The sequence below is a fragment of the Falco rusticolus genome, chromosome 5 (assembly GCF_015220075.1).
Source record: "Falco rusticolus isolate bFalRus1 chromosome 5, bFalRus1.pri, whole genome shotgun sequence".
NCBI classification, from domain to species: Eukaryota; Metazoa; Chordata; class Aves; order Falconiformes; family Falconidae; genus Falco; species Falco rusticolus.
In genome coordinates this window covers 11,406,488-11,423,005 of record NC_051191.1, presented here as the reverse complement: position 1 = coordinate 11,423,005, position 16,518 = coordinate 11,406,488, and the positions used below count along the sequence as shown (strand labels likewise).

Below are 16,518 nucleotides of genomic sequence, written 5' to 3'. Positions count from 1 at the left end.
TAGCAAAGGAAATGTCTCCTGGGAGATTAGGAGTAGTGTTGTCTGCAAAAAGCCTTTGCTTTATTCTTGCTGGAGCAAAAGTACCCTCAAAGAAACAACAAAAAGAGTAACTCCCTTTTCTGACTTGAAGGCATTCACAGTGCTGGCCACTGTGGCTCTATGACTGAGCTGGTTCCCTGTGGTACGTGAAGAGCCCTGCTGAGATGGGAAAAAGGTCATCGTAGTCCATAGTGTTCTTGGAAACTGTCTTTTCCTGCAAAAAGCCTAGATTAAAGATTCAATAAATAACAGGTGATGTTCCCTAAAATCCAATGAGTCCTTGCAGAATAATAAACCAATTTTACAGAAATGAGTAGGGCAGAGAAAGGTGATGCTAAGGACAAGAGGAAGTAATGCTGAATTGGAGGTAATTGTCATATTCCATTAAGTTTCCTGCATTGCCCTAGGTTGGTCACTTCCTCCTTTTGTTTGTTTAATAGAGATCATGGAGGGAAAGGACAAATCCTGACGAGTACTGGAAAAGGATGCCTCCAGTGAAAGGACTCAGTTGGCTTATAAAGAGATTAAATTCGTTTGTTGTGCATGAAGCAATGCAGGAGCCATCTTCTGTGGTTCAAGGGCAGCATCCCTAATTGCAGTCCATGTGAAGTACCTCCATGTCCACATATTTGGAATCAAAGTTCTTAAAATACTGCATGGCCTATAGGCAGGTTATGGGATTGAAGGAACGTGGATTCTATTTTGAGGACTTATTCCAACAGTGGAGAATTTCTGTACGACTCAACCTTTGCCATCAGCTATAGCCTGTCATCCTTAGTTCCTGGAGTGTTTATTCTTCAATCCATTTTATAAGTAAAGCAGCTGAGTGACACATTAAACGCGCTGTGCTGGAGCTGAAGATAAAGTACAGATGGTTTGTACGATTTCTCATGGCCACTGCTGTTCTCATTTCATAGCAAATGTACCTTGAGTAGGTCCTTTGCACCTGTGGTAACATAATTCCACCTCTCAGTCTCTCCTGCAGGAATCTGTGCTCTACTAAGAATTTTATTCTGCAGATTTATACAGAAAAATTCCTAAATACCAGGGTTGTGTTCTCTGTGCATTGTTAAGAAAGAATTAAATTATTCCACAGTTAATGTGACAAATACCAAGCCATGAGCTGTTGTTCCTTTAAGAATTAAATGACAACCACCATGAAGGCACTTCTGAAGAAGGTAGATGCCTCGTTTGAAGAGACTTGGAATCTATGAATGTGAGTCGTGCCAGTGAAACATCAAGACGGTTTGTGCTTGCTAATTATATTTGGTCTGTCGTGCATTTTGGCACCGGTGTATGCAACTCTACTAATTTTTACTAATTGTGTTCTTATTTCTGCTTTCTAGCTGGGGAAACTGCAGTTCCTTGATTAGAATCACAAGTCTGTGGATTATTTTTATTTTCAGTGGAAGAGAGTTCTTCAGTCGCAGTAAAGATCCAGTAAAGCTGTGTCATGTCAATCAGTCTTAGCTTCCCTGTTGCTTAAATAATAAGACATACTTCATGTAGCGGGTATGCACAGACAAACCGCCAAACCTAGATGTGCCAGAAGGTGCTATCTGTATGGACCAAGCCTTGAGGTGAGGGAGGGAAAACTTGTACCAGGCTTCTGTTAAAAACATGACAGAAGATGGTAAAGAGCCAGGCATTTGTCCTGGAAGTCCTGTTCTAACAGCCTCTTCCCGGGTGCTATATTCTGTCTTAGGGTCCTTTTCTGGGCCTTTTTTTTTTTTTTTTTTACAGTAGTTTTTAGTTACGGCAGAAATGCTGACATTTCTTCCAGTAGCAATGTTTTCCCTGAAGAAAATAAAGGCTTCACCGACAAAGGTGGAAATCAAAGCTGAAAACACAATAGCATTCAGACTTTTGCCAAGAATTACTTGCTAGCACTAAGGGCCTGACCTCATCCAGGCGGTAATACCTTCCTTCCTGGAGCCTTCCAGAACGTTCCAGGAACTCTGGAACTTGCGTGGAACAACGTGCTGCTGCTGTTCAGCCTTACATCAGTCACAGTGCTGCCGAATGCCAAGAAATTTTACTCGGTGCTGAACTCCTTGTCTGCTATTTGCACCTTTTTGATACAAGGTGTTCATTACTCAAGGGAGCACAAGGGCATGTGCACACGCTGGTTTTGTCCACCAAAACAGCTTTAATGGTTGTCCCACCATCATCTTTTTGTTTTGTACTTTAGATTTATCTTTAGTGCCAATTTTTCCAGCAGTGATTACGGTGCTCTGCATAGAAACAAGTGGAGATTATGCAGGTGGAGAAATGAAAGAAGCTGGATATGAAGTAGTGAAATCCACAAAAAAAAAAAAAAAAAAGGCAGAACACAAACCTGTTGAATGTGAACAAAGTTAGGTTTTACAGCAGTGCTCATTATAGGGACGTTTTCTCTAACACAGATACAATTGTTGCGCATGTCATTCATATTACAAGAAATACTGAGAAATGTGAGAAAACATTCTCTACCGAGAAATATTTTAGGCACTAGAATTTCATATGGAAGCTTCCTATCATAAAATGTTATTTTAAAATTTTTGTTCTTGCTTTGGATTTTTGCGCTTAAATCTTTGGCAATTCTCACTTGTACAATTTCAGGCTTCATCTCTGCTTATGATGCAGATGGAAACCTACCTGTGTGCAGATGAATGCTGTGACGTTTCTGTGAAGTGGCCACAGTTGCAGGTGGCGTATGGCGAGAGTCTGCAGTATTTGCACTGATGGAACGTGCAGGTGATGTAGTGCCCTCAGATACAGGGGACAGACTGTCAAAACCGTATTTAAAGCAACGTGCCTGCAGAAGACCAGGAAAAAACATGCAACAGTGAAAACCTATTTACAACCATTTCAAATTCGGTTCATAGCATTTCCAATGAATAAAAGCAGTTCTTGCCAACTGCCACCTAAATACTGCTTCATCTATACCATTTCATGCACACAGACCAGGTGTGTGGGAGTTCTGTTCTGCAGCAAGTTGCAGTGCTTGAACAGAAGCCAGGGCAGGAAGCGATTATGGCTGAAGAGCCGATGCTGATTGAAAGTGTGTGATGCTGCGGAGGAAATATAACACAATAGAACCTCAGTTAGTTTGGAAGTAGATTTCAAAAACAGGGCACATTAAGATGTAAACAGTCAATAGGACTGGAGCCCACCTTTCTCCTAACAATCGGGTCATTAGCAGTAGGAGTGTGCAGAATGATTTCCATGATTAAACTGCAAGTGCAAAATGCATGAAAGTGCGTGCTCATCAACGCTGAGCGGAAATGGCCTTGCTTTTTGCCATGTTTCTGCTACTGCTTGTTCTAATTCATCCTGGATACAAGAGTCAGACGTAAGTGCAAAGAGGCCTTTGAAAAGGCAGGCTTGATTCTTTTGTGTAACTGTAATGGGGAAGCATTGCTCACTGGACTTGTGCTTCTGATTTTCAAGACTGCGTCCTTGAAAAGTCATCAGCTTGCATTCAGTTAAAATTGTCAGGATCTGAGTGGAAAGCATCTCTGATGAGACATGGAACAGAATTCAAATATTTGGTAGTGTTAGCTATTGTTATAATGTAAGTGATGATTGTTACATGGGTGAAGGGGGCAGCTTCCTGTTTTATCTAGAGGTTAATATCTTGCGTAGTTTATAATATCCATTAAGTAATTTTGAGTTTTATTCTCTAACTTCTGATTGCACCATTTTTTAGAAGTCCAGTCAGTGTAGAAAGGAGTAAGAAAGACAAACTTCAACCTGGGAGCTTTTTGTTTGGTTGGTTTTTTTGTGGGTTTTTTTGTTAAGATGCGTATGATGCTCTGCAATCACATTGTGTCTGTCAGCAGTTTTCCTTTTCTTTGCTTTTCTGCAAAGTGCATGTGCCGGCAGAATTGCTCATAGCTGAAAGGGAATTGCCAGGCTGCCCTACTGCTAATGCCGTGCTTCAACACAGATGTACCCAGAGCAATGCCCTTTGTCATCTTGGGCCTTTCAGCAGCTGAGCATTATTTATGAAAGCACTGAAGTTTCCCTGCACTCTTCCATGCACCACCTGAGCCATGGTAACTTATTAAAGTGAGAAACTTCTAGGATGACAAAGGTTCTAATACAGCACCAAGAAAGGCTTTATCAGTGAAGATAATCTAGACAGAAGGAAGTTTAGGTAAGTTGCAAAAGCCAGTGATCCATCATTTTCCCCCTGCACTTCTTTTCCGTTTGCTACTGTCTGTGTGCCCATAACATCTACACATCTTGTCTTCCATGTCCAAAATGAAAGCTGATTTTTCTCACAGTGACTTGGGCCCCTCGTATGACAGATGGCAAAATGCAGGTGCAGGTTTTTGTTTCAGGGATAAAGTTGGAATGTAATACAGCCAGTCATTTATACAAGGAAGATTAAATTCAGCCCATGTTCAAAGTCATTTCTTCCTTGCCCCAAAATAGGTGAGTAAAAAAATCCCCCAAGTATGTCCTTTTCTTGATGGAAGAAAGCTCAGCGCCATTGTGGATGCCAAGGAACAAACCAGGTTTTAAATCCCAGCTTCTCTGAGATGTTGGTGTATTTCTGGGAAGCAGCCCTGCAGCTCTCAAAAATTAGAGGACAGCATAAAACAATGAAGAGTTTATTAACAGTAAATACAAAGACACATTGTTGATTAGATTGCTCTGAAGATTTATGTGGAAAAGGGAGCTGGAACAGGCCTGTGTGATTTAGGATTCCTTGGTAAATAATTTCTAGCTGCTGTGAAAGGACTGTTAGCTTTGTACTGGGTTATTTTTGCCTTGATGCTCCAGAAATCCGTAAGCACGATGCTGTTCCATGAAAAGCCATTGAAGAGGAGCATTTGAGCTGGGTAATAACTGCCTATTCATTCTTGCAACAGGGAACGCAGTTTTATGCACAGGATTTTGATAATACAACCGGAGATTAAAAGTGAACTTTCTCTGAGGCTGTGGCAATTGGCACTTCACCAGCAAGAAGGTGACTGGCAGTAGTATTCGTGTAGGTGCCGTGAGTGTTCATAGAAGTGAAGCAAGCTTGCTTGTTTGTTTATAAAGGTGCCTAGAGCTCCATTCTACGCGAAGGCATTGCTGTAGACATCTGGGGATGGGCCTGTGAGGCGGGAGCAGAATTTGTACTCAGTTTCTACAATTAGAACAGAATTGGCAAGAGAAGATAAAAAATACTGTCCTTGTTGTCTACGATACACGGCTGTGCTCATAAGGCCCAACAAGTGTGTGGTCCAGATTATCCTGAATAAGACATGGACTGTGCTGCTTGTCTTCCTAACAGTCACCATCCTTGTTGTGCTTATAGTAATTAATTAATCATTTATAGTGATTAAATTTATAGTGATATAATAGAAAAAATAATAGTAATAATCATTAATAATTCATCATAGTTAATAGGTAGGAGAATGATCATCTATTACAGTAACCTCAGCTAAAGTAGCGCTTATACTTAGGGAAAGGTGGTACTATCAATGAAAAGCAATTTGCATATTCAAGGTTGACAGTGTCAAGAAATATAATTATCAACTTGATTTGCAGGTGCAAACAGTCAACACCATCTGCTACTGGCAATATGTAACCAGGGGGTGAGAGGAGGCATGAATCAAATAATACACATGATGGTGTATTAAAAGTTGAAAAACTGGTTGTCAACCCCTTGTCCTAGGGGCCTTTTCTAGGTATCCTGATACCTCCCAGCACCTGCACCTTGTGCTTCTGGCTGTCGTGTAGAAGAGGTGTGTTGTGATGGTGATTCCCACAGTCTTCTCAGGCTAGCTGTACTAGGAAAAGGCATGCAAAGACATTATAATTATAAGCAGATTAAGTCTTTCACACTGCTATTTCTTTAAGCGTTCAGTGATGTTAATCTGTTTTAGAAGTTAAAAGAAATCAGTTAGCCAACAGCAATGTTAAGTTACCGGACGCTGGTATGAGGAGAGATTGGGACAGCCATTAAGAGTGTAAGTCAACACCAGCCAAAGGTCGTTTTGCCAATTTCTTGGGGTTTTATGGGTAAATAATGGGTACAAGTGACACTGGTGAGAAATCTGACCCATATGCATGCTGGAAGGTGGTGAGGCACCGAGTCGTCAAGTGTTGGATTACGTGATAAAAGCTTTTCTGCTTGCCCCCCACAAAAGAGACAGGGTGCAGGTGGGGTGGGACACTGGAATAATACCCTGCTCCAGCTGCACCCAGGCCCGTCACAGGAGCTGCCAGCTCTTCAGAGGCCCATCTGCACCAGCTCAGGGGAGCAGAGAGGCCCAAGGGTGGGCAGGAACCCAAATTAAGGACCCGGAGGAAGGGGCTTGCCAAATCCTGTAGGCTGCTAGAGAGATCCACGCTGTAGTACCTGTACCTAGCTAGGTATCTCTGTCTACAGACGTACCTACATGCATGTATCTTTGTATATGTAGCTATACATGTTTTTGTACTGTCACATCCTCATCAGCCTACTGGATTTGGCAGTAGGAATTGCCTGACACTATGGTCTGGAGCTGGAGGTGTGGTGGATAGGAAAGAAACCAAAGCTCACGTTAGAGAAAATGCTCCACTAATAGGCATAGTTGAAGAGATGTGGTTTGGTAGTGGGAAACATCTCTTGGCATGCTGTTTGTTCAAAGTCTCATACATTTCTGCCTTGCTTAAGAAAGGCATTCTTTGTTTGAACTCCTTGCTCTGGGGTGCAAGGAACACTGGCAGTGGGGAGCAGGAACAAACTGAAATTCCCTTGGTCACATGCGATTTGCCTGCACTGTTTGCATGGGACAGACAAAATGAAAAAAAGAACCCTGGGCATGCACTCGCTGTGTGCAAATAGTGTGTGGTCAAGTACTAAAGACGCTAGGTCCAGATGCTTAGTCGGAAATTATGAAAGATAAACACCTGCACAGAAGATCAGTTCCCTGCTTTATAGAACAGGACACAGCTCTGCTTCAGCATAGTGAGCTTGCGTATGGTCAGGTGTGGTAGCAGCACGCCCTGGTTTCAGCTGGGATGGCGTTAATTAGCTTAGGAGCTAGCACAGTGCTGTGTTTTGGCTCTGATGTGAGACTTTTCAGTCCCTCAGGCCTTCTTAGCAAAAAGGCTGGAGGGGCACGAGGGGTTGGGAGGGGACACAGCCAGGTCTGCTGACCTGAACCAGCCAAAGAGGTATTCCATACCATGGGACGTCGTGCTTGGTATATATATACCTGGGGTTGGCTGGGGCAGGGGGGTTGTTGCTTGGGGACTGGCTGGGCATCGGTCCGTTGCGTTGTGCACCTCGTGTTCCTTTCTTCCTCTGGATCTTCTTCTTTCCCTCGCCCCTTCCATTATAACTGTTACCGTCATTATTGCTCTTTCATTTTTATTCTGTTTCAATTACTAAATTGTTCTTATCTCAACCTTTGAGTTTTACATTCCTTTCCAACTCTCCTCCCCATCCCTCTGGGTGAGGGGGCAGTGAGCGAGGGGCTGCGTGGCACTTGGTTACCAGCCGGGGTTAACCCGCGACACGGCACCACTTTCAGGTGGTTCCCAACAAGCAGCAGGAACCAGCCACCCCCATTTGAGAGCAGGGTTTTCACTGGCAACCAGAAAACAGACACGTCATCACTGAAGTTCCGTGACTTGCCTAGGCTTTCCCTCGTGGTCCTGCTCGATGTTAACACTGGTTTGCCCAGCAGCCAGTAACCTCCGCTTCTCGCTGACAGCCAGCAGTAAAGCAGCATTTACCAAGGCTTTCCTAGGTATATAGAATGTGTAGCTTGTCTGTTTTGATTAACAAGTGCTTTATCTCTGTAGCCAGGTAAGTGTGGTGAGAGGTACTTCTAGGGTAGAGGCAGGATGAAAACAGGACGGAGTTGGTCAGCATGCTTACGGGACACCGGATTTATGTTCCCTCTGCAAAGCATCAGTGAAACAGCCATCAGTGGCAGCCATCGGCAATGAATTATAAGCAAATGCCTGGACGTTTCAGAAGCCAGGACTCGCTGTGCAGACATACTAGTGCTGCAGTAGCACTACTCAACTGCTACTCTGCTAATAAGTAACAATGAAAAACTAATGTTTTGTAGCCATGACTCAACACATTTTGAAGACAGCAAAACCTGCAAAACTTCTGACACATTTGCTCATGAGGAAAAAGTGACTGGCATAATAAGATTTTCTGAAACAGAATTGTTTATTCCATACAAGTGATTGCAAAGATCTGCAACCTGCTTGTAGCTACTGACCGAAAAGGGTTTCTAATGTATCTTAGCAAAGAAATCAAGAAACACACTTGCTTTCTTCTTTGGAAAGAGATCCGGAAGTTCCAAAACCTGAACTTGACTGTTAATGCACAAGCCAGAGAAAGCCTTGCTGAAGTCAAGGTCAGCAACACGCACTGCTCCTCCTCTGTCCACTCGATTACTCACACATCGCTAGAAAGGTACCAGATTAGTGTGGCACCATTTCACCCTTTGCAAACCCATGCTGGCTCTTCCCTACCAACTTCTTGTCCCTAACATCTTTGGAAACGGCTTCCAGAGTATGTGCTCCATCACCTTCCCAGGCAGCAGGATAAGGCTGTAGTTCCCCAGCTTCTCTGTCTTGCCCTTGAAGATGGGACAGACGTTCCCCATCTTCCAGGCCTCAGGAGCCTCCCTTAAGTGCCATGCCCTCTCCTGCCCCACAGTGACACTGGAGATGGACTTTCAAGCGAAGGAATTGCCTGGACTTCTCTTTTCTCCCCTCACCCTCATCATAACTGCTATCAATGCCTGTTATGGCAGATGCCAACACTGAATTTCTGTTCTGCTGCTCCACCAGCCAAGAGCTTTCCCCTCTCACTAACAACTGGCAGCAGAGCGCAGGTTAAGAAACTTGAGCACAGGTCGTGTCTGAGTTCATCACAATGACAACACAAAGTGAATGTCAGGATGTTCTGTCCCTGCTTCCTCTGTGGAGGGACACTAGAAAGTCACTTCTCTGTGACCACTCTGGTGCAGGCTGGAGAAATTCCGTTACACCTTTTGCCTTCGCAGCTACACATTGGCTGGCTCCCCATGGGATCAAAACCTGTGGGATTTCCCAGCGTTTCATGGCCACCAGAAGCTCACCTGCTACCTTCCGCCCAAACCACAGGAAGGATTGCTCTAAAATACAGGAAGAGTCTGGGAACTGAGCATTAGCAATACCACAACTCCAGTCCGTGGTCTTAACAATTGTGGAAAAGGACATACACAGGTGCTGGCCTTTCACCTGGCCTCCAGGACAGGCTGAAGGTGCAGCTGTGAACAGAGCTGAAGCGAGCAGAGGAGAGCTCGGGAGAGCTGTACGGTTAGGGAAAGGGGTAGAAAGTCATGTCAAGAAGGGGAACTATAAAACAAAGACATATACTAGATGACAGAGTTTATTAAATTTCAAGTTGAAACAATATCTGGAATTAAATACAGTATATTAACTTCACAAATATGTATTCATATAAAAAGGAACAGTGTCACAGCAACATTCATCGCTTTCCTCACTGCCTGTTAACTCAAGTCCTTGAATTAGTGAGTAAAACCCCCAAATTTTTCCAGTCTTAATTCATCTGGCGACAACCATTCTTCCTTTTCCAGAACTGGGACTTTGCTCTATCATCTTCTGATCACTACTGAGTTCTGTGGACAGGAAACGACAACGCAGATCTTCAGTAACAACAGCTAACTCCCTGAAATAAGTAAAACTGCTGCTTTTATTGACACAAATGTCCCAGAACACTGGCTAACATCTGGGCTACAGCCACCATACCATCAGCTGCTAGCTGCAACAAAAAGATTGGCTATCCTCTCATACAAGTTTTGGAAAGTACTGAGGAGACTGCAAATTAATATATAAACATTCATTTTTCCCGCGCATGAAGTGTTTCAGGTGCCCCACAGCTGCTGATGTAGTAACTGTGAATGTCTACAGCTGCAGCGATTTTTGATACAAACCTCAACACGAATACTGTGAGAGGCAATGGGCGCAAACCGAAACACGGAGGGTTGAGGCTGAACATCAGGAAATGTTTCTTTACTATTAGGGTGACGGAGCACTAGCACAGGCTGCCCACGAGGCCGTGGAGGCTCCATCCTGGGAGATAAAAGCCAGCACGATCTTGGGCAACCAGCTCTAGGTGGTCTTCCTTGAGCAGGGGAGCTAGAACAGGTGACCTCCAGAGGTCCTTTCCAACCTCACCCGCTCTGTGATACAAAACAAACATACCAAAACCGCCACATAACATTCTTGGCACTACTATACACTCACAGTAATTTTAAACCTAAGGCGCATAAAGTGACAGCAATGTAAAGTGCTCTGTTCTCCAGCATGAAACGTAAAGATTTCACTTTATCCACAGAAATATTTACAGCATCTGGACTGAAGCAGCAGGCTCAAATCACATCAAATGACATCCTAAGCATTAAAATAACACTTGAAACATTAAAAACACATAGGGTGAAAGGATCAAGCAGAACAAAAGGAACGTTTTTGTTAAAACACAGGACATCAGTGGAGAAAAGTAATGCATCTACCTTAATAAGAAACATTTTGACAATTCTGTCAAGCTCAGGAATCAAGATGAGTCATTCTGCTAGTCAGAAAAAAATACCTAGGCTTCTTATGGTGAGTGCAAAATAAAACAACTATGCATCAATAAACCAACAGGCAAGTGCAATGTGCTTGACATCCATTTAATAGACTTAGAGTTTATATTCAGATTGCACTAAACGCATTTTCACATCTGAACTGTGGGATGAGAAACTATAGATGCACTATGTAAACAAAATGATTTCCAGAACTTTTTCCCAGCATTCTGTTCAAATCAGGTAATTTTTGGTTAAAACATCACGGTACTCCTGTATCGCCCTGCAAAGGGGATCCTGGTCAACATGGATATTTCTTGAAGATCCATCAGTCGATACCATGGGAGAAGCTCCGGCAGATCCAGTTTCAAGTTCAGCAGTGGCTAGGGAGAAGAGAGACGAGATTCCAGTGTTGCTTTTACACTAGACAGGGCCAAATCAGTCACTATAAAAACATTATGGGTAACTGGAGAGACTACAGTCCAGAAAGAGATTTAAAAACTTCCAAGGGAACATAACAATCAAAGGGCTAGGCACAAAGGAAGAAACAATCTTTTTCCACATTTACTTACCAGTCAACAGCATTTCTAAAGCCAGTGACAGAAATTCTATAGGCTACACATTGAACATCTTCAGGGAATCCACAAATGACTCCTGCTTACACCGGTGCTAAATTGAGCCCCCTCTTGAACCTCAAGTATCTGTTTTCGTTACATGTTCAAAGCAGCGATTTATTGGAACTCTACTCCTAAAAACCAGCTTCTGCATTCTCTGTGACACACTTAAAAAGAATCCGCCTGTGAAAATGCAAACATCTGTGCAATGCAGTCAGGCCAGGACAAGTCTCCTAGCCTGGCACTTTCTTTGAGGCATGTCTTTGTAACCCACCCTGGCAAAACCCTCTTTCCTCCACAAAAACACATACTCAATGAAAGCAAACCCACCTTTACTATCCTTCTCCAGCCACATTTTTCAGAGAAGGTCCTGAAACCAAACGCACTCTATGACACCTAGCAGATGCACAATTATGTCCAAAATGCACGTGGATGAAATGTGATGGCTTTGTGTCCATTTGGACACATGCAAAGAGCTGTGAAGCTACAGCTAAACACTCTCTGTATTATTAAAAGCACGCAGGAACAGAAGGAAATTCTCTCAAGGGCTACCTGCTTTGAAATAGCACCAGTCACTGCAAAGCAAAGCAGTGACTCCAGAGGAGCAACTACCATGAAATAGGTGGAATTCCTCTTTGGACACCTGGCCTCCTATTATAGAGCATGTTTTATGCTATGTGTTAAAAGCATTCAACTTATGTTTGCCTAAGTGCTCCTAAATGATCTTTTCCTCAAGAAAAGGTATCTTTTATCACTAATTATGTTTTTCTTGCTTATTCAAAAAAGACTGCAACATATAAGCTACAAATACAAGCAATGAATAAGAAACAGCAAAAATCCAGACCCAACAGCAGAGAACATGTGTGGTCTGATTTAGTGCGGAATGCAACTGATGCACTTGGAAGAAGCAGTGATGGCTGAAGTCTATGAAAATCTCAGGGCTTCTTTTATGTTTGATGTTTGTGCTCAAGGATTCACTCTAGCAAAAGGTGACTTCAGCTTAAGCCACCTGTGTAGAGGAAATGGGTTAGTTTTCTTTGCACTTGGTTTTTTCAGGCAACTGCATAACATTCTACACAATGTTTCGGTAAGCAGGAATTTTTCATGTTCAAGTCTAAACTGGAAAGCTAGCAGAAAAAACCCCTGTGCTTAGCACAGGAACTTGACAGCTTTCAAGCCATTATGTTCAAGAGTTAGGAACACTCTTTCCTTAAAAACTAACATAATGACACATTACCTTGTTCAAGTTCTTTAGTGATTTTTTCATCTAGTTCCTGCCGTACCTAGAATTATACAGAAAATACAGTTAATATTTTAACAGTTACATTTTTCTAATATTAAACTTCTAAAACATTCTTAAAACCCACACATAATGAGATAAAACCTAAAAATATCATTCCAAACAGAGACATCTTGGTTTGGGGTTTGATTTTTACTAAAGAGAAACTTTTGGTCAGGCAGGCTGCAGCCGCCTCATTGCTCAGCAACGTTTAACTGTAGCACAAAACAATCTGTAACTCACCAGCTGGATTATAACTGGGCAGTTAAAAAAATACACAGGAAGAAAGCAAGAAAGCCTAGCGCAGTTATTACAATGAAGGTATGGCTACAGTTTAGCATCAAACACATGAACAGAATGTCAGCTAGATGCCGAGATATGGACAAATGCCATCCCCAGGGACAAATCAGCCAGCTGAGCCTGGCTCCTGCAACTTCATAAAGAGAAGAGGCGCAACAGCAGCTGCTGCAGGATTGACATATACCGTTTGTATAGAAAAAAGCGTGTGCCGATATTCTTCTTTTCTCCACTTTAAGATGGGAAATTGAAAGAGCTCCTACAGACCACGCCAAAATTTTTCTTTATTGTAATTGCAAATACCATGACACACGTTTATAAAAATACAAAAGCGCACACAATTTTTTCTTGCAAACTTTGTACTAAGAAAAGATAACCACAGCTACAGCTTCTACGCAGCAAGTGCTGTGGGATTTGTTATGTAGCTGGAATCAGGCTGGATCACTAGAAAGGAGCACTTATACCTTTTCTCCCCTAGAAAGTCGGTACTGTTACCAATTAAGTTATTCTCACTTATGATTCTGCCTTCAGAAGCCTTCACAAGAAGGAATCACATCTCTTTAAGAGTCAGTAGTCCAAGCGCTATATGCTGCTGTTTACATTTGATGATACTTGTTATTCCTACATTTTTTCCATCAAATTTGTGACACACAGAAGCGAATTTCAAAATAGCTATCATACAGCTTCCAGGCCTATGATGGCCATGAAAACGCTGCAGGGCTTGGACCTTGTGAGCTATATGGAGAGGCTGAGAGCTGCAACTGTTTCTTTACTGGAGTACAGGAAAGCTCAGGGGGACCTTATCGATGTGTATAAATACCTGGTGGGGAGAGTAAAGATGATGGAGCCAGACTCTTCTCAGTGGTGCCAAGCAAAAGAACAAGAGGAACAGGCACAAATCCAAATAGAGGATATTTTAACGTAAGGATTTTTATACTTTTTTAAAAAAAATAATTTTAAGCATGGACAAACACTGGAACAAGTTGCCCAGAAAAGGTTGTGCAGTGTCCATCCTTGGAGACGTATAAAACCTGGCCGGACAGAACAGTGAGAAACCTGCTACGGCTGGCCCTGCTTCCAGCCGGGGTGAGGTTGGACTAGATGATCTCTAGAGGCTCCTTCCACTCTCACCCATTCTGTGATTCTCTGATTTTAGTACTGAATTCCTGGGGGAAGGAGCATTTATTTTATGAAATGAGCAGACCCACCTAGCAGCATAACAACAAGAAGAAGAACGGAAACACTGCACAGGGTACTCAACAGGACAGAGAGAGCAAGAGCCTCAGGAAGGAAACCACTCTGCTTACCCTCACAAGAGCAGCAGTAACAGGCAGTAACTGCAAGGGTCAGAGGAGCGGGGCTGTAAACCAGCGAAGCGGAGGGAAGGGCTCCTCTCTCCAGGAACACAGGGAAAGCTGGGACCAAATTCACCGGATCCTGCAGGAGAAGCACCACCCTGTGATACTTCATTGAAATACTCTGTGCCAACAGAGCTGCATGAACAATGGAAAAGGACCCCCGCCCCCCCCAGATCTCTAATTGTTTTCAAGCAGGTACGAGCAGAAGCAAAATCCGGGGAGAAAGGACCCCCTAACTCCTGAGACGAGACACAGGTAACAGAGAAAAGCAGGAAAACTAATGCCTAGACCAAAATACGGCCCAAACCCAGGACCAAGCCCAAGCAAAGTCGTAGTACTTAGTGGTGTTAGAAGAAACCACTTTCCCTGGTTTCCTGAGTCTTCACAATGACTAGAAGGTCCACAGGACCCTCCGCAACATGTACAAATCAATCAAGAGAAGAAAAAGGTCTTGTTTTCCTCTTATTCATTCCATCAACGTCTTTGTGATTCTCATCCATGTCTGAGGGAAGAGAAATAGGTGGAAATAAAGCCAACACACTGATTTCTGAAAAGGGAATGAATGAAGAGCCAGGCAAAATACACCTCCGAGGACCTTAACTTGCCTCCACTTTTCTCCTTCCCCCCAAACCCCTGGGAAAGGCATCACAGCTGAGTGTCCCAAACCTCCTGAGCAGGTACTTCTCACCTCACTGCACATCTCTTCAGGCGGTAACACACCAGGTGTTCATTTGCAGCAGGCACCTTCTCAACAGTTCTTTTTCAGAAAGTGGTGGTGACTTACTACTTATCCACACAGGCTGCTTTAGCACAAAGTGAGCTGGATCCAGTAAGACTCCATGAGATGACGCTCAGAGTCTAGGAACTCAACTTCAGAACAGTACTGGTACTCCAGACACAACTGCTGTGACCACCGAGAACTTTTTGAATATGAGAACTGGCAAGGAGGGTAAACCAGCCTACTCCTATAGTTCAAAGAAGTTCCATGCTAACAGATTAAATCCATAGATTATCATCTTTCAGATGGTTAACTACCACAGAAGCCGTAACACTACAAATACATAAAGCAGGAGAGTACTCTGCAACAGTCATTCTTTCACTTGGACAAACTAAAGTTCAAAATATGTGCAGTGTTAGGAAAATGTGAATACATCAGTAAGTTTTAATCAAAACCTAACAGCATAAATAGACAACATTTCCAGTATAAAATACCACCCAACATTAAACAATGCTGGCTGCAAACCTTGCCATGTATCTGGCTGCAGAGAAGAGAGAGACGGACAGATTTTTGATGAAGGAGCTGAAGAAGAAAGAAAAACGGCCTTAATGTTCACAGGTCTTCAGTGAGAAACAAGAACATGGCCTACATGTAAATGAAGCAAGTAAAAAAGCTAACAATAAAGACTGCTACAAGAGTGCAGAAAGCCAAATCAGAAACGGAACAGAAATTGAAGGATTAAGTAGGAAGCAGACATTTCCCTTCCCACATTACGTAGCAAAACTGGTTTCATTTATCCACTGATTCACCCTGGTTGCAGAGTTCACTATCCTCTTCTATCAAGACACCCACGTTCATTTTCACCAGCCTTTGGCACAACTGTTAGGATTTAAGCTTGTCATTTGTTAAACCTAACAACAGGACTCCAGTCCCAAAATCTCCTTGCAGCGCTTGCAGGAGACACTCCTTGCCTTAGTCTATGGACTAAGGCAGCAGGTCTGAAATTACAGTACACAGACCACTAACAGTGCCTCGTACTTGTGTTTCATCATCTTGATTCAATTTAGTTCTGGATGGTGACACGCCAATTCATCAGCAGCTTGGGAATCAGTACATCAAATCATAAAAAGACAAAAAGACCCCATCAAAGATCTCTTTATTCCTGTAAAGGAGAGGCAACATGCACGTACATCCTTCTTACGACACAAGTCCTACTATGAAACGGAACAAGTTTCAGTCAACCTCCTTCCAGAACATAATGAATTGCTCATTGCTACAGTCACTGTCTAATTACATGCACAGAATTTGTCAAGTACTTGTAATTTATTCCACACTACTGGAGTTCTAATAAAAATAAAAACCACCAAAAAAACCCAAAGACATTTGCATGGGATTGGGATTCTACTGGTTAATAAACTTGTGCCAATACGAACTTTTTTGTATTTTTAAAGATCCTTTTGCACTTCCACTTCAGGGTTACTCATTTCTGTAGCATATATATTTGATGAAGGGGAAGGGGCTATACTGTAATGGAACACATTTCTTTATGCTTTTTTTAAGAATAACATGCTCATTTTTTGCTGAACTTGCGACATGACCATCTTCAACATGTAAGGCTCTATGTGTAATCACTGATATTCACGCCTCATGT

General features: G+C 42.8%; 1 long non-coding RNA gene across 2 annotated transcripts; it reads right to left on the bottom strand.

The window, feature by feature from the left end:
- Window positions 1-9,388: 9,388 nt before the first annotated feature.
- On the bottom strand, window positions 9,389-16,512 carry LOC119149173. Of its 2 annotated transcripts, XR_005104587.1 has the most exons (3): window positions 15,393-16,512; window positions 12,453-12,498; window positions 9,389-10,984 (listed from the first exon to the last, which is right to left on the bottom strand). It is a non-coding gene; the product is annotated as an uncharacterized LOC119149173 (long non-coding RNA). The 2 variants fall into 2 exon arrangements; XR_005104586.1 differs by having other exon boundaries at window positions 12,453-16,512.
- Between the last annotated feature and the right edge of the window lie 6 nt (window positions 16,513-16,518).